The sequence below is a fragment of the Peromyscus californicus genome, unplaced genomic scaffold (assembly GCF_007827085.1).
Source record: "Peromyscus californicus insignis strain IS unplaced genomic scaffold, ASM782708v3 Scaffold_5__1_contigs__length_169319896, whole genome shotgun sequence".
NCBI classification, from domain to species: domain Eukaryota; kingdom Metazoa; phylum Chordata; class Mammalia; order Rodentia; family Cricetidae; genus Peromyscus; species Peromyscus californicus.
Window position 1 is genome coordinate 126,466,556 of NW_026294573.1, and position 13,793 is coordinate 126,480,348.

The following is a 13,793-nucleotide window of genomic DNA, read 5'->3' on the forward strand; positions in this document are numbered from 1 at the left end:
TCCAACTAAGGGCTATGGTGATCTCTCAGCACATTGGGGATGCTGGCAGAAACATTCTCCCATAGTCACTTTCTCTGGCTCCTTAGAACCCCTGTACTTTTCTGAAAGCTTAAGGAAAAATAATGATCCTGTTGATGTAATCTTAGAGATTGTCCTAGGACATAGAGCAGTTTAGGAAAGGATGAGGAGGAATCCAGGCAGATGAAAAAAGAAAGTGATTATAGTCAGGTATATTTCAACTCCTATTTGATTGTTTCATGGGAGTTTGTCTCTAACTTCCCTGTAATTCTCAGCCTTTTCTTAGAGCAAAGTCATAGAAATTTGCTAAGAATATGAAACACTTCACAAAGCAGAAATTAGAGAGAGAATTATGCAGAAACTTCCAGACTGGAATATGTATAGGCTGATTTTTGTGTGTCAGCTTAACACAAGCTAGAGTCAGAGAGGAAGGAGACTCAGTTGAGGAAATGCCTTGATGAGACCCCGCTCTAAGGCATTTTCTTATTTAGTAATCAATGGGGGAAGGTCCAGTCCATTGTGAGTGGTGCCATCCCTGGGTTGGTGGCCCTGGGTTCTATAAGAAGGTGGGCTGAGCAAGCCATGGTAAGCAAGCTAGTAAGTAGCATCCCTCTATGACCATTGCATCAACTCCTGCCTCCAGGATCCTGCCCTGTGTGAGTTCCTGTCCTGTCTTCCTTCAGTGATGAGCAGCAATGTGGAAGTGTAAGCCAAATAAACACTTTGCTCCCCAACTTGGTTTTTGGTCATGGTGTTTCATCACAACAATAGAAACCCTAACTACATCAGAATAGTAGCTGTTGGCTTGCACACTTTGTCTAGAGGCTGTACATGGGGATGCATTGAGAGTGATTGCCTTCACCTCTCTCACACTCAGAAGCCAGCATTCTTTCTGGCTTGTTCAGTTCTTGTGAGCATGAAGTGTTTCTTGAAGACCTACTCCGCAGTGCTCCTTCACTCACACACTGACACATAATCAAATGTTTTACTTTGGCTCCATTATCTTTTCATCATAATACTTTGAAGGAAAAAATGATTGACAGCACCAGGTTAATTTGGTTGAGGACAAATGATCTTCAAAGCACAGTTGCCTCTCCCTGAGCTGGCTCAACAGTTTGCAATATTGAATTCATAAATCGTGTTACTTCTGTCTCTGACTGACTTTCCTTGGAAGTAGATATTATTCTCTTTCTTTTTACATAATCAATTATGGATTAAAGTAGGTAACATGGGTTGTTTGCTGCAGATCAATTTCTATAAAACTACAAGAGGTGGGAATGAAGAAGAGAGTCAAGATTTTCTGCTAAATAAAGGATCTGCTAAGAAATTCTAAAATCACTTTTTCTTTTGGCTCCCAGAAAATTACATTGACCTCCCTGCAAGTTGCTGTGGAAATTCTAAACCATGATGTCAGCCAGCTTAGCTTTTGAAAGATGACTTTATTTATTTGTGCATGTGTGTGTGTGTGTGTGTGTGTGTGTGTGTGTGTGTGTGTATTCTCACTGTGTAGTCCTTGCTAGTTTAGAGCTCTCAGTGATTCAACTGACTCTCCCTCCAAAGACCAATTTTCAGAAAAATTGCAGGATCCTGTATTACCTCTACATAACAGATATCTAGTTTTCCAACTTTCTTATGACTTTTATATAAGCCTAAGTCCTCCTTCTACAGTCTTTTTGAGCATAGATCAACCAGACCAAAGCATAACATTAGTAATAAGTAGGGTTTTCACGAATGTTACTATTATTTTTAAAAGTTCAATCCTATTTCTAATATTATGGAATATGTTTGACCCCTGGCTTTATAACTGTCAAACCAACAAAGTAAACCAAAATCATAGTTTACATAGTACATGCTTACCTCTCTTAAATCTTGAGAGCCAGAGGAGCAATCAAAACTTTTAACTTTTTGAACCAGTGAGTGACCTGCCTGCCAGCAGAAGTACATCCCTCTGCTATGGGATGTTCTGTATGTTGTGAATATGTGTTTCTCTGATTGATTGCTAAATAAAATGCTGATTGGCCAGTAGCAAAGTAGGAAGTATAGGCTGGGTAGGTAGACAAGGAGAATTCTGGGAAGAGGAAGGCTGAGTCAGAAGATACCAGCCTGCCATCCAGGGAGCAGCATGTAATGGCACACAGGTAAAACCATGGAACACATGGAGACATATAGATTAACAGAAATGGGCTGAGTTTAAGTGTAAGAGCTAGTCAGTGGTAAACCTGAGCTAATAGCTGAGCAGTTTTAATTAATATAAACCTCTGTGTGTTTACTTGGGTCTGAGGGGCTGTGGACCAGGTGGGACAGAAAAACTTTCAGCTACACCCCTCCCTGGAGTCTGTCTCCTGTGACCCTTCCCCAGGCCCACACCATCCCAGCTTGTCCCTGGCCACTGCTGCTGGGCCCTGCCCCTATCCCCATCAGACTTCTGCCACTGAGGTATAGACCACACCAGCTACAACTGGTAAGTGACCCTCCTGTCCTATGACCTTCCCCCTCTCACCTTAGCATCAGCACCACAACTGGGCTGTCCCCAACTCTGGAGGAATCCTTCTGATCTTATGCAGCCCTCCCCAGTCAATGAGACAGTAAGTGACCTACCTGCCAGGGAAAGAGCACCCCTCCCTGGAGCTGGATTGCTGCCACCCCCTGGATCCTGCTTCTCTTGCTCCCCCACGACATACACTGCCACTCAACCCCTCCTGCATCATCATCCTCCCAAGGGCCAGCCCTTCTCCAGAACTCAGACAGACTTCATAGACTCAGACACAGCCCACACCAGTTGGAAGAACAAAATCCATAGGCCCAGGTACAGTCCACATCAGTTGGAAGAACAGCCAAGGAGCTATACCAGGGTCCAGGCTGGTCCTAGATGCTGTGGATATCTGTATGCCATGAATGTGTTGATCTGATTGACTGATAAATAAAATGCTGACTGACCAGTAGCCAGGTAGGAAGTATAGGCAGGACAAAGAGAGAGGAGAATTCTGGGAAGAGGAGGGCTGAGTCAGGAGAAAATGCCAGCTGCCACCATGAGAAGCAACATGTAAAGATGCCAGTAAGCCATGAGCCACATGGCAAGGTATAGATTAATAGAAATGGGTCAATTTAAGATATAAGAACTAGATAGCAAGAAGCCTGAGTCTGTGTTTATTTGAGTCTGAGAGGCTGCAGGCCCGGTGGGACTGGAAATAATTCCTGCTATACCTAGGTTCCCCAGAAGAAGACTCAGGCTTTATAAAAGGCCAGGCCAGATCTAGAGACCCAAAATAATTTGGCTTTACCAGCTCCACAGAAATGAAGTCTCAGTTCTGAACATTTATGTCCCAAATAAAAGAGCACCCACATTTGTAAAAGAAACATTACTAAAGCTTAAATCACATATTGAACATCACACATTAATAGTGGGAGACATCAATACCCTACCCTCACCAATGCACAGGTCATCCAGATAGAAATCAAACAGTGAAATAACAAAATTAACCGATGTTAGGACTTAAATGGACCTAAATGATATCTACAGAACATTTCACACAAACATCAAAGAATATACCCTCTTCTCAGTACCTCATGGAACCTTCTCCAAAACTGACCACATACTTGGTCACAAAGAAGCCTTTATAAATACAAAATAACTGGAATAACCCACTGTATCTCATCAGATCATCATGGACTAAAGTTGGAGTTCAACAACAACATAAACTTCAGAAAGTCTACAAACTCATAGAAACTGAACAACTCTACTGAGTTACCACTGGGTCAAAGAAGATATATAGAAAGAAATTAATGACTTCCTAGAATTTGATGAAAATGAATGCACAACATATCCATGCTGTGGGATGGTCTGTATATCAAATGTGTTGCTGATTGGTCAATGAATAAATCACTGATTGGTCAGTGGCCAGGCAGGAAGTATAGGCGGGACTAACAGAGAGGAGAATTGAGAGAACAGGAAGCTGGGAGAGGGAGACTGCCAGCCGCCATCAGGACAAGGAAGATGTAAAGTACCGGTAAGCCACAAGCCACGTGGCAAGGTATAGATTAATAGAAATGGATTAATTTAAGCTGTAAAAACAGTTAGCAAAAAGCCTGCCACGGCCATACAGTTTGTAACCAATATAAGTCTCTGTGTTTACTTGGTCGGGTCTGAGTGGCCGTGGGACTGGCGGGTGTCAGAGATTTGTCCTGACTGTGGGCCAGGCAGGAAAACTCTAGCAACATATCCAAACTTATGGGACACAATGAAAGCGGTGCTAAGAGGAAAGTGCCTACATAAAGAATTTGGAGATTCTTGTTAATCTCATACTAACAACTTAACAGCACACCTGAAAGCTCTAGAACAAAAAGAAGCAGGCAACCCCCCAAGAGGAATTGAAGGCAGGAATTGAAGGCTGAAATCAATAAAATAGAAACAAACAGAATAATACAAAGAATCAATGAAACAAAGAGTTGATTCTTTGAGAAAATCAACAAGATAAACAAATCTTTATCAAAACTAACTAAAAGGTAGAGAGAAAATATCCAAATTAGCAAAATCAAAAATGAAAAGGGAATGTAACAATAGACACTGAGGAAATTCAGACAATCATTAGGTCATACTTCAATAACCTGCACTCCTCAAAATTGAAAAATCTAAAAGAAATGGACAAATTTCTTGATAGATACCACATACCAAAATCAAACCAAGATCAGATAAGCAATTTAAATAGACCTATAACCCCTAAGGAAATAGAAGAAGTCATTAAGTCTCCCAAGCAAAAAATAATCCAAGGACAGATGGTTTCAGTGCAGAATTCTACCAGACTTTCAAAGAAGAGCTAATACTAGTATTCCTTAAATTATTCTACAAAATAGAAATAGAAGGAACATTGACAAATTCTTTCTATGAGGCTACAGTTACCCTGATATCCAAACCACACAAAAACTCAACAAAGAGAATTACAAACCAATGTCCCTCATAAACAAAGATGCAAAAATACTCAATAAGATACTGGCAAGCCAAATCCAAGAACATATAAAAATATCATCCACCACAATCAAGTGGGATACATCTCCGAGATGCAGGAATAGTTCAACATACAAAATTCTGTCAATATAATTCACCATATAAGCAAACTGAAAGAAAAAAAAAAAAAACCACATGATCATCTCATTAGATGCTGAATAAACCATTGACAAAATCCAACACCCCTTTATGATAAATGTCTTGGAAAGATCAAGGATACAAGGAATGTACCTAAATATAATAAAAGGAATATACAGCAACCTGATAGCCAACATCAAATTAATTGGAGAGAAAATCAAAGCAATTCCACTAAAGTCAGGAACAAGACAAGGCTGTCGAATCTCTATTCAATATAGTACTCAAACTTCTAGGTAGAGCAGTAAGACATCAAAAGGAGATTAAGGGATACAAATTGGAAAAGAAAAAGAGTATTGTTATTTACAGATGACATGATATTATACATAAGTGACCCCAAAAATTATACCAGAGAACTCCTACAACTGATAAACATCTTTGGCAAAGTGGTTGGATACAAGATTAACTCAGAAAAACCAGTAGCCCTCTTATATACAGATTTTAATAGGGCTGAGAAAGAAATCAGGGAAACAGCACCATTCACAATAGCCCAAACAATATAAACTATGTCAGGGTAACTAACCAAACATGTGAAACACCTATATAATAAGAACTTCAAGTCTTTGAAGAAAGAAATTTGAGATGATAGCAGAAGATGGAAAGATCTCCATGTTCATGGATCAGGAGGATTAACATAGTGAAAGTAGCCATCTTACCAAAATCAATCTACAGATTCAATGTAATTCCCATCAAAATTCCAAAACAGTTCTTTACAGACCTTGAAAGAACAATACTCAACTTCATATGGAAAACCAAAAAACCCAGGATAGCTAAAACAATCCTGTACAATAAAGGAACTGCTGGAGGTATCACTATCCCTGATCTCAAGCTCTACTACAGAGTTATAGTAATTAAAATAGCCTGGTATTGGCATAAAAACAGACTGGTGGATCAATGTAATTGAACGGAAGGCCCAGACAAATCCACACACCTATGGACATCAGATTTTTGACAAAGAAGCCAAAATTATACAATGGAAAACAGCAAGAATCTTCAACAAATGGTGCTGGCATAATCAGATGTTGGCATATAGAAGAATGAAAATAAATCCATATCTATCACCTTGTACAAAACTCAAGTCCAAGTGGATCAAAGAACTCAACATAAATTCAGTTTCTCTGAACCTGATAGAAGCTAAAGTGGGAAATTGCCTTGATCTCATTGCCATGGGAGACGACTTCCTGAATAGGATATCAGTAGCACAGACACTAAGATCGACAATTAATAAATAAAACCTCATGAAATTGAAAAGCTTCTATAAGGCAAAGGACACTGTCAATAAGACTAAACATCAGCCTACAGAAAAGATCTTCACCAACCCCACATCTGACAGAGGGCTGATCTGAAAAATATATAAAGAACTCAAGAAACTAGTCATCATAAAACCAATTGATCCAATTGAAAAAAATAGGGCACAGACATAAACAGAGAATTTTCAACAGAAAAATCTCAAATGGCAGAGAGAAAAACAAATGTTCCCCATCCTTAGCCAACAGAGAAATTCTAAGCAAAAGGACTCTGAGATTTCATCTTACACCTTCAGAATGGCAAAGATCAAAAACACAATGACAGCTTACACTGGAAAGGATGTGTAGCAAGGGAAACATTCTTCATTGCTGGTGAGAGTGAAAATTTTACAAACACTTTGGAAATCAATATGATGATTTCTCAGAAAATTGGAAATCAGTCTACCTCAAGACCCAGCTATACCACTTGGGTATATACCCAAAGGATGCTCAATCATACAACAAGGACAGTTGCTCAGCTATGTTCATACCTGCTTTATTTGTGATAGCCAGAATCTGGAAATAACCTACATTCCCCTCAACCAAAGAATGGATAAAAAAAAAAAATGTGGCACATTTACACAATGGAGTATTACTTGGCTGTTAAAAACAATGACATTATGGAATTTGCAGGCAAATGGGTGGAACTATGTTGCATGAATCCTAATTGGTTTTAATATAAAAACCTGGAGACAGGTAACAGGGTGAAAGCTGAAAGATCAGAGAAGCAGAGCAAGCCACAGCCACCACCTCTTACCTCACCAACTCCTCAGCCTGAAAGAGCATGAATTCCTCTCTCCTCCCGTCTCACATTCCTTTCTCTGCCCAGCAATATCACTTCCTGTTTCAACCTTCCTGGTGCTGGGATTAAAGGTGTGTGATCTCAAATGCTGGAATTAAAGGTGTGTGCCACTACTTGGCTGTTTCTCTTTTAGACTAGATTAATCTCATGTTTGGTCTGTTGGGGCCCTGTCTGGAGTGAATAGATGTTTGTTTTCATCTCCCTAGGAAAAACCACACAAGAGTTTTCTGTGCAGCCATGTTTTAGGATATGAATAATTTTTTACTTTATTTATGCTCTTTAAGAAATGTTTTGAAGTGTGGAGCTGATGTAAATGGGTTTCTTATGGAATTAATAAATACAACTAGCATTTTTAAAATTGTTGAGAGTATAATATAATTACAACATTTGACATTTGTTCACACATTCAAACTCATTTGATCTCAGAGTTCTTTTATTTCTTGAAACATATCATGAGTTGAATGTTCAATAAAACATTTCTTAGGAAACGTTCCTCCCTCTAAGAAGTACATAGTTATGAGACATCCTAGAGACCAGCCAGCAAGGGCCCTGATGAAAAGTATGTACTCTCAGGGACTGATTGCCTCCCAAATACATTGGAAGTTTTGGTTTCAACACCAACATTTAAGTAAAAAATATGCAGTTCATAAAGTTTGTAGTGTGATAATTTCTTCATTTGAAAATCTTTGTATTTACTATGTATGACACAATACTAGGAAATGGAAGAGGCATGTAGGAGTATTTAAAATGAAGAACAATGTATAGAACTAACTGTTGTATATAGGCCCTAGAACACTGAATTAACAATCATAGAAAATATATGTATATATTTTATTTTTACTTTACTCCTATGATGTGTGTACACTTATGTATATATGAGTGTGTGTGCCATGGTGTACTTACAGAAGACAGAGGCACATTTTGGTGGAGTCAGTTTTATCTTCCACATTTATACGTGTTCCAGGAATCAAACTCAGGCAATCAGATTCATGTGGAAAGCATCTTAACTCATGGAGCCAACTTGTGAGCCCAGAAATCACTTCCATTTTGTTCCTATTGCACATGCACAGATTGCTGTGGGCCACAGAAATATGAAGTAGGAATTCAGCTGGCTATGACAAAGCTATACTGGAAGAAGCCATGAGCCTGTCCAGAGGATAAAGCTGAGGATTAAGGAGTCTTGGTGATGTTGGCTTTTGAATATTAGCCATTTCCTACTATGAATTTCCTGTGTGCTATTGTAACTTTTCCATTCCTAAGAACAGTATGTTTGATCATTCATTGGGCACAATTTCCCCTATACAATTAAAGTATTTGTATAGCTTTCTCCAACTGTGCTAACAACAGACACAGTCAAGATCCCTAATTTCAGGACTTTCTATAATTATTGTCATTAGCAACTTCTGGCCAGGACCTTCTCTGGATGGAAGTATCTTTTCTGAGATACCTCCCAGACTTTCTAGACAGACTTAAGCATCCAGACTATCTGTTTGAGAAGGCCTGGTGGATGTGCTAATTAAGCTTAACCTTCCCCTTTCCAAAGTCTTATCTCTAGTTTTAGATCTACCTTTAAAAATTAACTCAAAACTAAAGGGTTTCTACTTACAGGTACATCAAGCTGTGATGCAGGTTACCTATCTACACTTCCCCCACCCTATTAGAAAATGGTGGCAGCTGAGATAGCTTGGACAGATAAGGGCCCAAAGGAAAATAAGGAAGTTTTATTTTCACTGGTCAGTGATAGACTCCTAACAATTTACCTAAGCACTTCTAAGAATATAATTTGATCACATACTTTCCCTTCTAACTGAATTTAGCCCTTAGTTGATTCATTTCCCCATTAGTAACTTCCCTTTTTGGTTCCAGATGATGGCTGACAATTACTGCTCTTTTTTGTGGATCTTATTGCCCCTCCTTTTGACCCTGAGGGAATTGCAGCCTGGTGACTTTGCCTTAGCCAAAGCACTGCTACTGCATGGTTATATAACTGTAAACCACAGAGACTTGAGAACTAGATTGGAGGACTAGAAGAGAGAACTAGAAAAATGAGATGAAAGATGAGGAAGAGCCAGGTGGGGAAGAACAAGATGGTAAAGAAGGAGATGGGAGAGGAGCTAAGACAAGAAAGAACTAAAGGGATGAGAACCTAGATGGGGCAGACCTAGATGAAGAAATTAAGATGGCACTTGGAGGGAACAGCAGAAAAATGTAGAGAGAAATTAGGCAAGAAAGGAACTAAATAAGAGAGCAGAATAGAAGCTGTGTAGAGACAGAACTGACTCAGAAGAACAGTGTATGGACTAAAGAGTTTCTTGTATGTAGATTTTTTTCAAGAATCCCTCTGATTAATTAATCCACTGCTGGTAGCGTCTCTTCTGGAACTCTGAGAGAAGGCTATCAAGGGGTTGGACACCAATAGTCTTTGTTAATAGATATAGTGTCATATCATCATTCCCTATGTAATATAGTATAATACCTATTTACACAGAATTCACATTGTATTAGGAATAATAAATAAACTAGAGATGGCTCAAAGATAGGGCAGTATGTATATAGGTTATATGCAAATATGAAGCCATTTTATATAACAGATGGGAGAACACATAGTTACAGCATTGTGGTATTCTTGAAGGACGGATGGAGGTAGGGATGAGTGACAGAGTCCAGGTGCAGGGCCCTGAAGATACATCACATTTTGATTAGGAAAAGGTACAGATAAAGAATATACTTAAAAAGAGGTAGGAGACATATGAATCAAAGAAAAATGAACTAGATCCCTAGTAGGCAGTGTGAGTAAGTAGCTCACACTCCTAAGTTGAGTCTCCTAAGCTTCAGCTTGTCCTTATGCAAAAAATGGTGGGACTCCATTGCCTCTAGGCTCTTGAGCAATTCTCAGTATCTAATCTATTTTGCTGTCTTTTACATTTGCAAAGGCCGGGTATAAGGAAGTCAGGCATACAAAGAAGTATTAACAGCTGATCTGCTTCTTAGACATTGGTTTCATTTCTATTTATTTTATCAAACTTGCATGAAAACAAATTTGGTTATTGTTTGAAACAAAAGATCATTAAGTAGAAAGCATCTCAGTGGTGTTGTAATTAACAGACTTTGAAGAGCTCAGGAAACAGTTTCCAACCACATTGTTTTCCTTCCTTTGTACAAAAAGAAACCTCTTGGTACAGGTTGAAATATAAGATTAGATACTAATTTGATTCCTTGCATTATAGAGGAGTCTTTAACACAGAGCAGAGATATGGACTTATCTGGTGGGGCTGTGTTTGAAAGACATGCTGCTATTACAGGAGATAAGGACAGACCAGCTTTGTTTTCCCAAATTATTCACAACAGAAATAATTGGCTGATTTTCTGATATGCAGATAAATCTTAGGTATTACCTAGACACCAACATGCATGCTACTTAAATACCTCTCTTCCTTTCTGGGAAAAAAGAGATTCTTAAGATTTCACAAAAGAGAAAGAATAGTGCTTTGTACAGATATAGTACCTTCAGGTAAGAGAAATGTTAGATAAACTCCATCGCCCTGCACAGAAAGAAGCCTGCTCCCCTCAACTACTGATAAAAAGTTCTGTCTATCCACAAGGGCTTCAAAATGGAGGCACTGAGGATCAGGGAATTTGCCACCTAGTTATAGTTAATTAGACAGATGTAATACAATCATAAGACTAATGTAAAGATATAAAAGACAATCTTCCTTTAAAGCTTGTTGTTTCTTAGTTGTTTTTACTGTTTTAATGCCTATGATGTTTTTCATTTTCACTTTAGAAAAGTTTTCAAAAATTAACTGTTAAATGGTTATGTATCTTCCCTCACCCAACATTCTCATCTAGTGGTGTTATGTTCAACAATGCCCCCCCCCAATATTCACTTAAAATGACCTCCTTCTATTACCCTGGGTTCCATGTATACTCAATGTTTAATCACACAAAAGAAAAGATTAGAAGAAAGGATTCATGTATGAGTAAGAATATATGGCATTTTTCCTGCTTGACCTGCATGACCTGACACAGTATAGCTCCAGATTCATTCATCTACCTTTAAATTTCACCTTTCTTGACAGCTGAATAAAATTCCATTGTGTGTATTCCACAACACAATTTAGTTATCTCTGCATCAGTTGATGGGCATCTAGGTTCCATCTAATTCCTAGACATTGCAAATTGAGCAGCAGAGAGCCATGGGCATGCAAAAGTCTTTGTAGTCAGATATAGTGCCCTTTAGGGAGATGCTCAAGAGTGGTGTAGCTGGACATATGGTAGTTCCATTTATAGTTTTTGGGAAACCTCTAGATAGAGTTGTTCCAAAGTAACTTCATTAATATACATTCCCACAAATAGTTACAAGACATCCTTTTCCGTAAGTTCATGCTAGCATTTGTCATCGTTTATATTTCTGACAATGACCTTTCTGTTTGGGGTGACGTGGAATCTTAAGTAATTTTAATCTTGATTTCTCTGGTAGCTAATGATAACGAATACTTTTGGAAATATTTACTAGCTATTTACCTTCTTCTTTTGCGAATTTTCTGTTCAGTTCCATAGGCTATATTTTATTTGGGTTGTTTGTTTTCTTGATGTCAAAGGTAAATGATCTCTAAGTTCTAGACACCAATTCTCTGTCAGATGTTTAGTTGGCAAAGACTTTTCTCTCATTCTGTGGACTGCCTTTCCACTTGGTTGACAGTTTCCTTTGCTGCCCAGAAAGTCACTAGATCCCAGTTGTCAGTTATTGGTCTTGTTTCCCACACCACTAGAGTCCCATTCAGGAGGTTGACTGAAAGTTGATAGAGTCCTTCCTTTTTCCTCTAAAAGTTTCAGGGTATCTGGTCTTATGCTGAAGTAATTTAACATTTGGAATTTCATGCAGAATGAGAGATAAGGATCTAATTCTATCTTTCTACATGTTGATAATTAGGTGTGCTAACACCTTTTATGGATGATTTTTTCTTTTCAATATTTAGTTTTTTATATCTTTGTAAAAAAAAATCACATAACTATAGTTGTATAGACATATCAACTAGGAGAAGGTTAACCAAAACGAAGTACATTTTAAAAACAATGTAGAAACCTACTGTTTTGCAATTCAATTTTGATTGAATTTAAAGCCTGTTTTACAAGAAGGAATTCATGGTTGGTACCATAAACCTGGTAAAAGGTCCATGACTATGGAAGTCAGAGGACCTTAAGATGGGACTTAACAACTGTTAAATTATTTTTGTTGTTATTTTGTTGTTATTTTGCTGAATGGTCATGATGTCAAATGGCCTTCTAAACATTGTTATGTCACAGATCTATGCTTCCCTCAATCAAAATCAGAGAAGCTTCTTTTTAAAGCAGGCAATGGTTGCTATAGAGATTCAAAATGGCTAAAGTGCTGAGAATAAGTGATTGCAAGTGCTCAGTTTTCAGCAGAACATGAGCTGTCTATCACAACCTCCCCATTCTCAGGTAACAGTGTGCAAGAAGGAACAGAAAGAATGGAAGGGATAGAGGATAAGAAGGAGTGCTGTGGAATGCTGTCCTCTCAACATGACATGGGTTTTGTACTCATGAGCTCACAGAAGCTGTGATTATCTCCTAAGATCCACATGAGATCAAGCAGGCCTGAGAGGCTCTTGAGGCTCCATCTCTAGCTGAGCAGCTATCGACTGTTGATAGCTGCTTGGTGAGGGACTTTCACTTTTCTTTGGGAGTGTGGACATTGGTAGGTGGTCCACGCTCCGGTGGGTAGGCCCGCACCAAGGCACATGTGGGCATCACTAATTTGACTCAGTGGGATACGGGATTATGAAAGAAGGAGGACATGACATTGAGAAGGGGATAAGTTGGGGGCACCAAAGGAGTTACAGAAGGGGTACAGAGGGTATGATGAAAATGCATTGTATATATGAGTGAAAATATACTTAAAATGTTATATATTTTTAAATATTTATGCATCTGGATTGTTGTGGAATATCCTTTTCTCTGAAATTTTTGTATCTCTGTTTCCTAAGGTAGTTATGTGTCTTCAGCTGCTTGAAGTGTAATGCCCAAAACTACATTTTATTCTTTGTTGCTAAAGCAATTGTAATACTGATTTTCACTGGGCTACTTCTCTTATTAATTCGTTCTTCCCATACTTTTATCTATTTTGTTAACTTTATCATCACTCTGTAAATGATTCCTACCCTTCCCTTTACATTTCTACTCACAAATACTTAACTATTTCTCCTTTTCCTGTATGGTCATCTGCACAAGGCCATGCCAGATAATGCCAGATGAGAAGAATATTCTATTTTACTTATGTTCTGTTAGCATAAAAATATGTCAATATAACCCAAAGAGAAAGGATTACATTTTAACCAGAGAGCACATTTTTAACTTTCATGTCCTCACCATTTTGTTTGCCTTACTTTTCTTCTATTTGAAGAACAAGTTCTTCTTCCCTTGACAAGGCAGTTGGTTTTGTTTTGTTTTGTTTTGCTTGGCCTGTTGGGGTATCTCTTCTGTGCATATCCCTGTGTTTCTATTGCCATTGCCAAAACCTGGGACC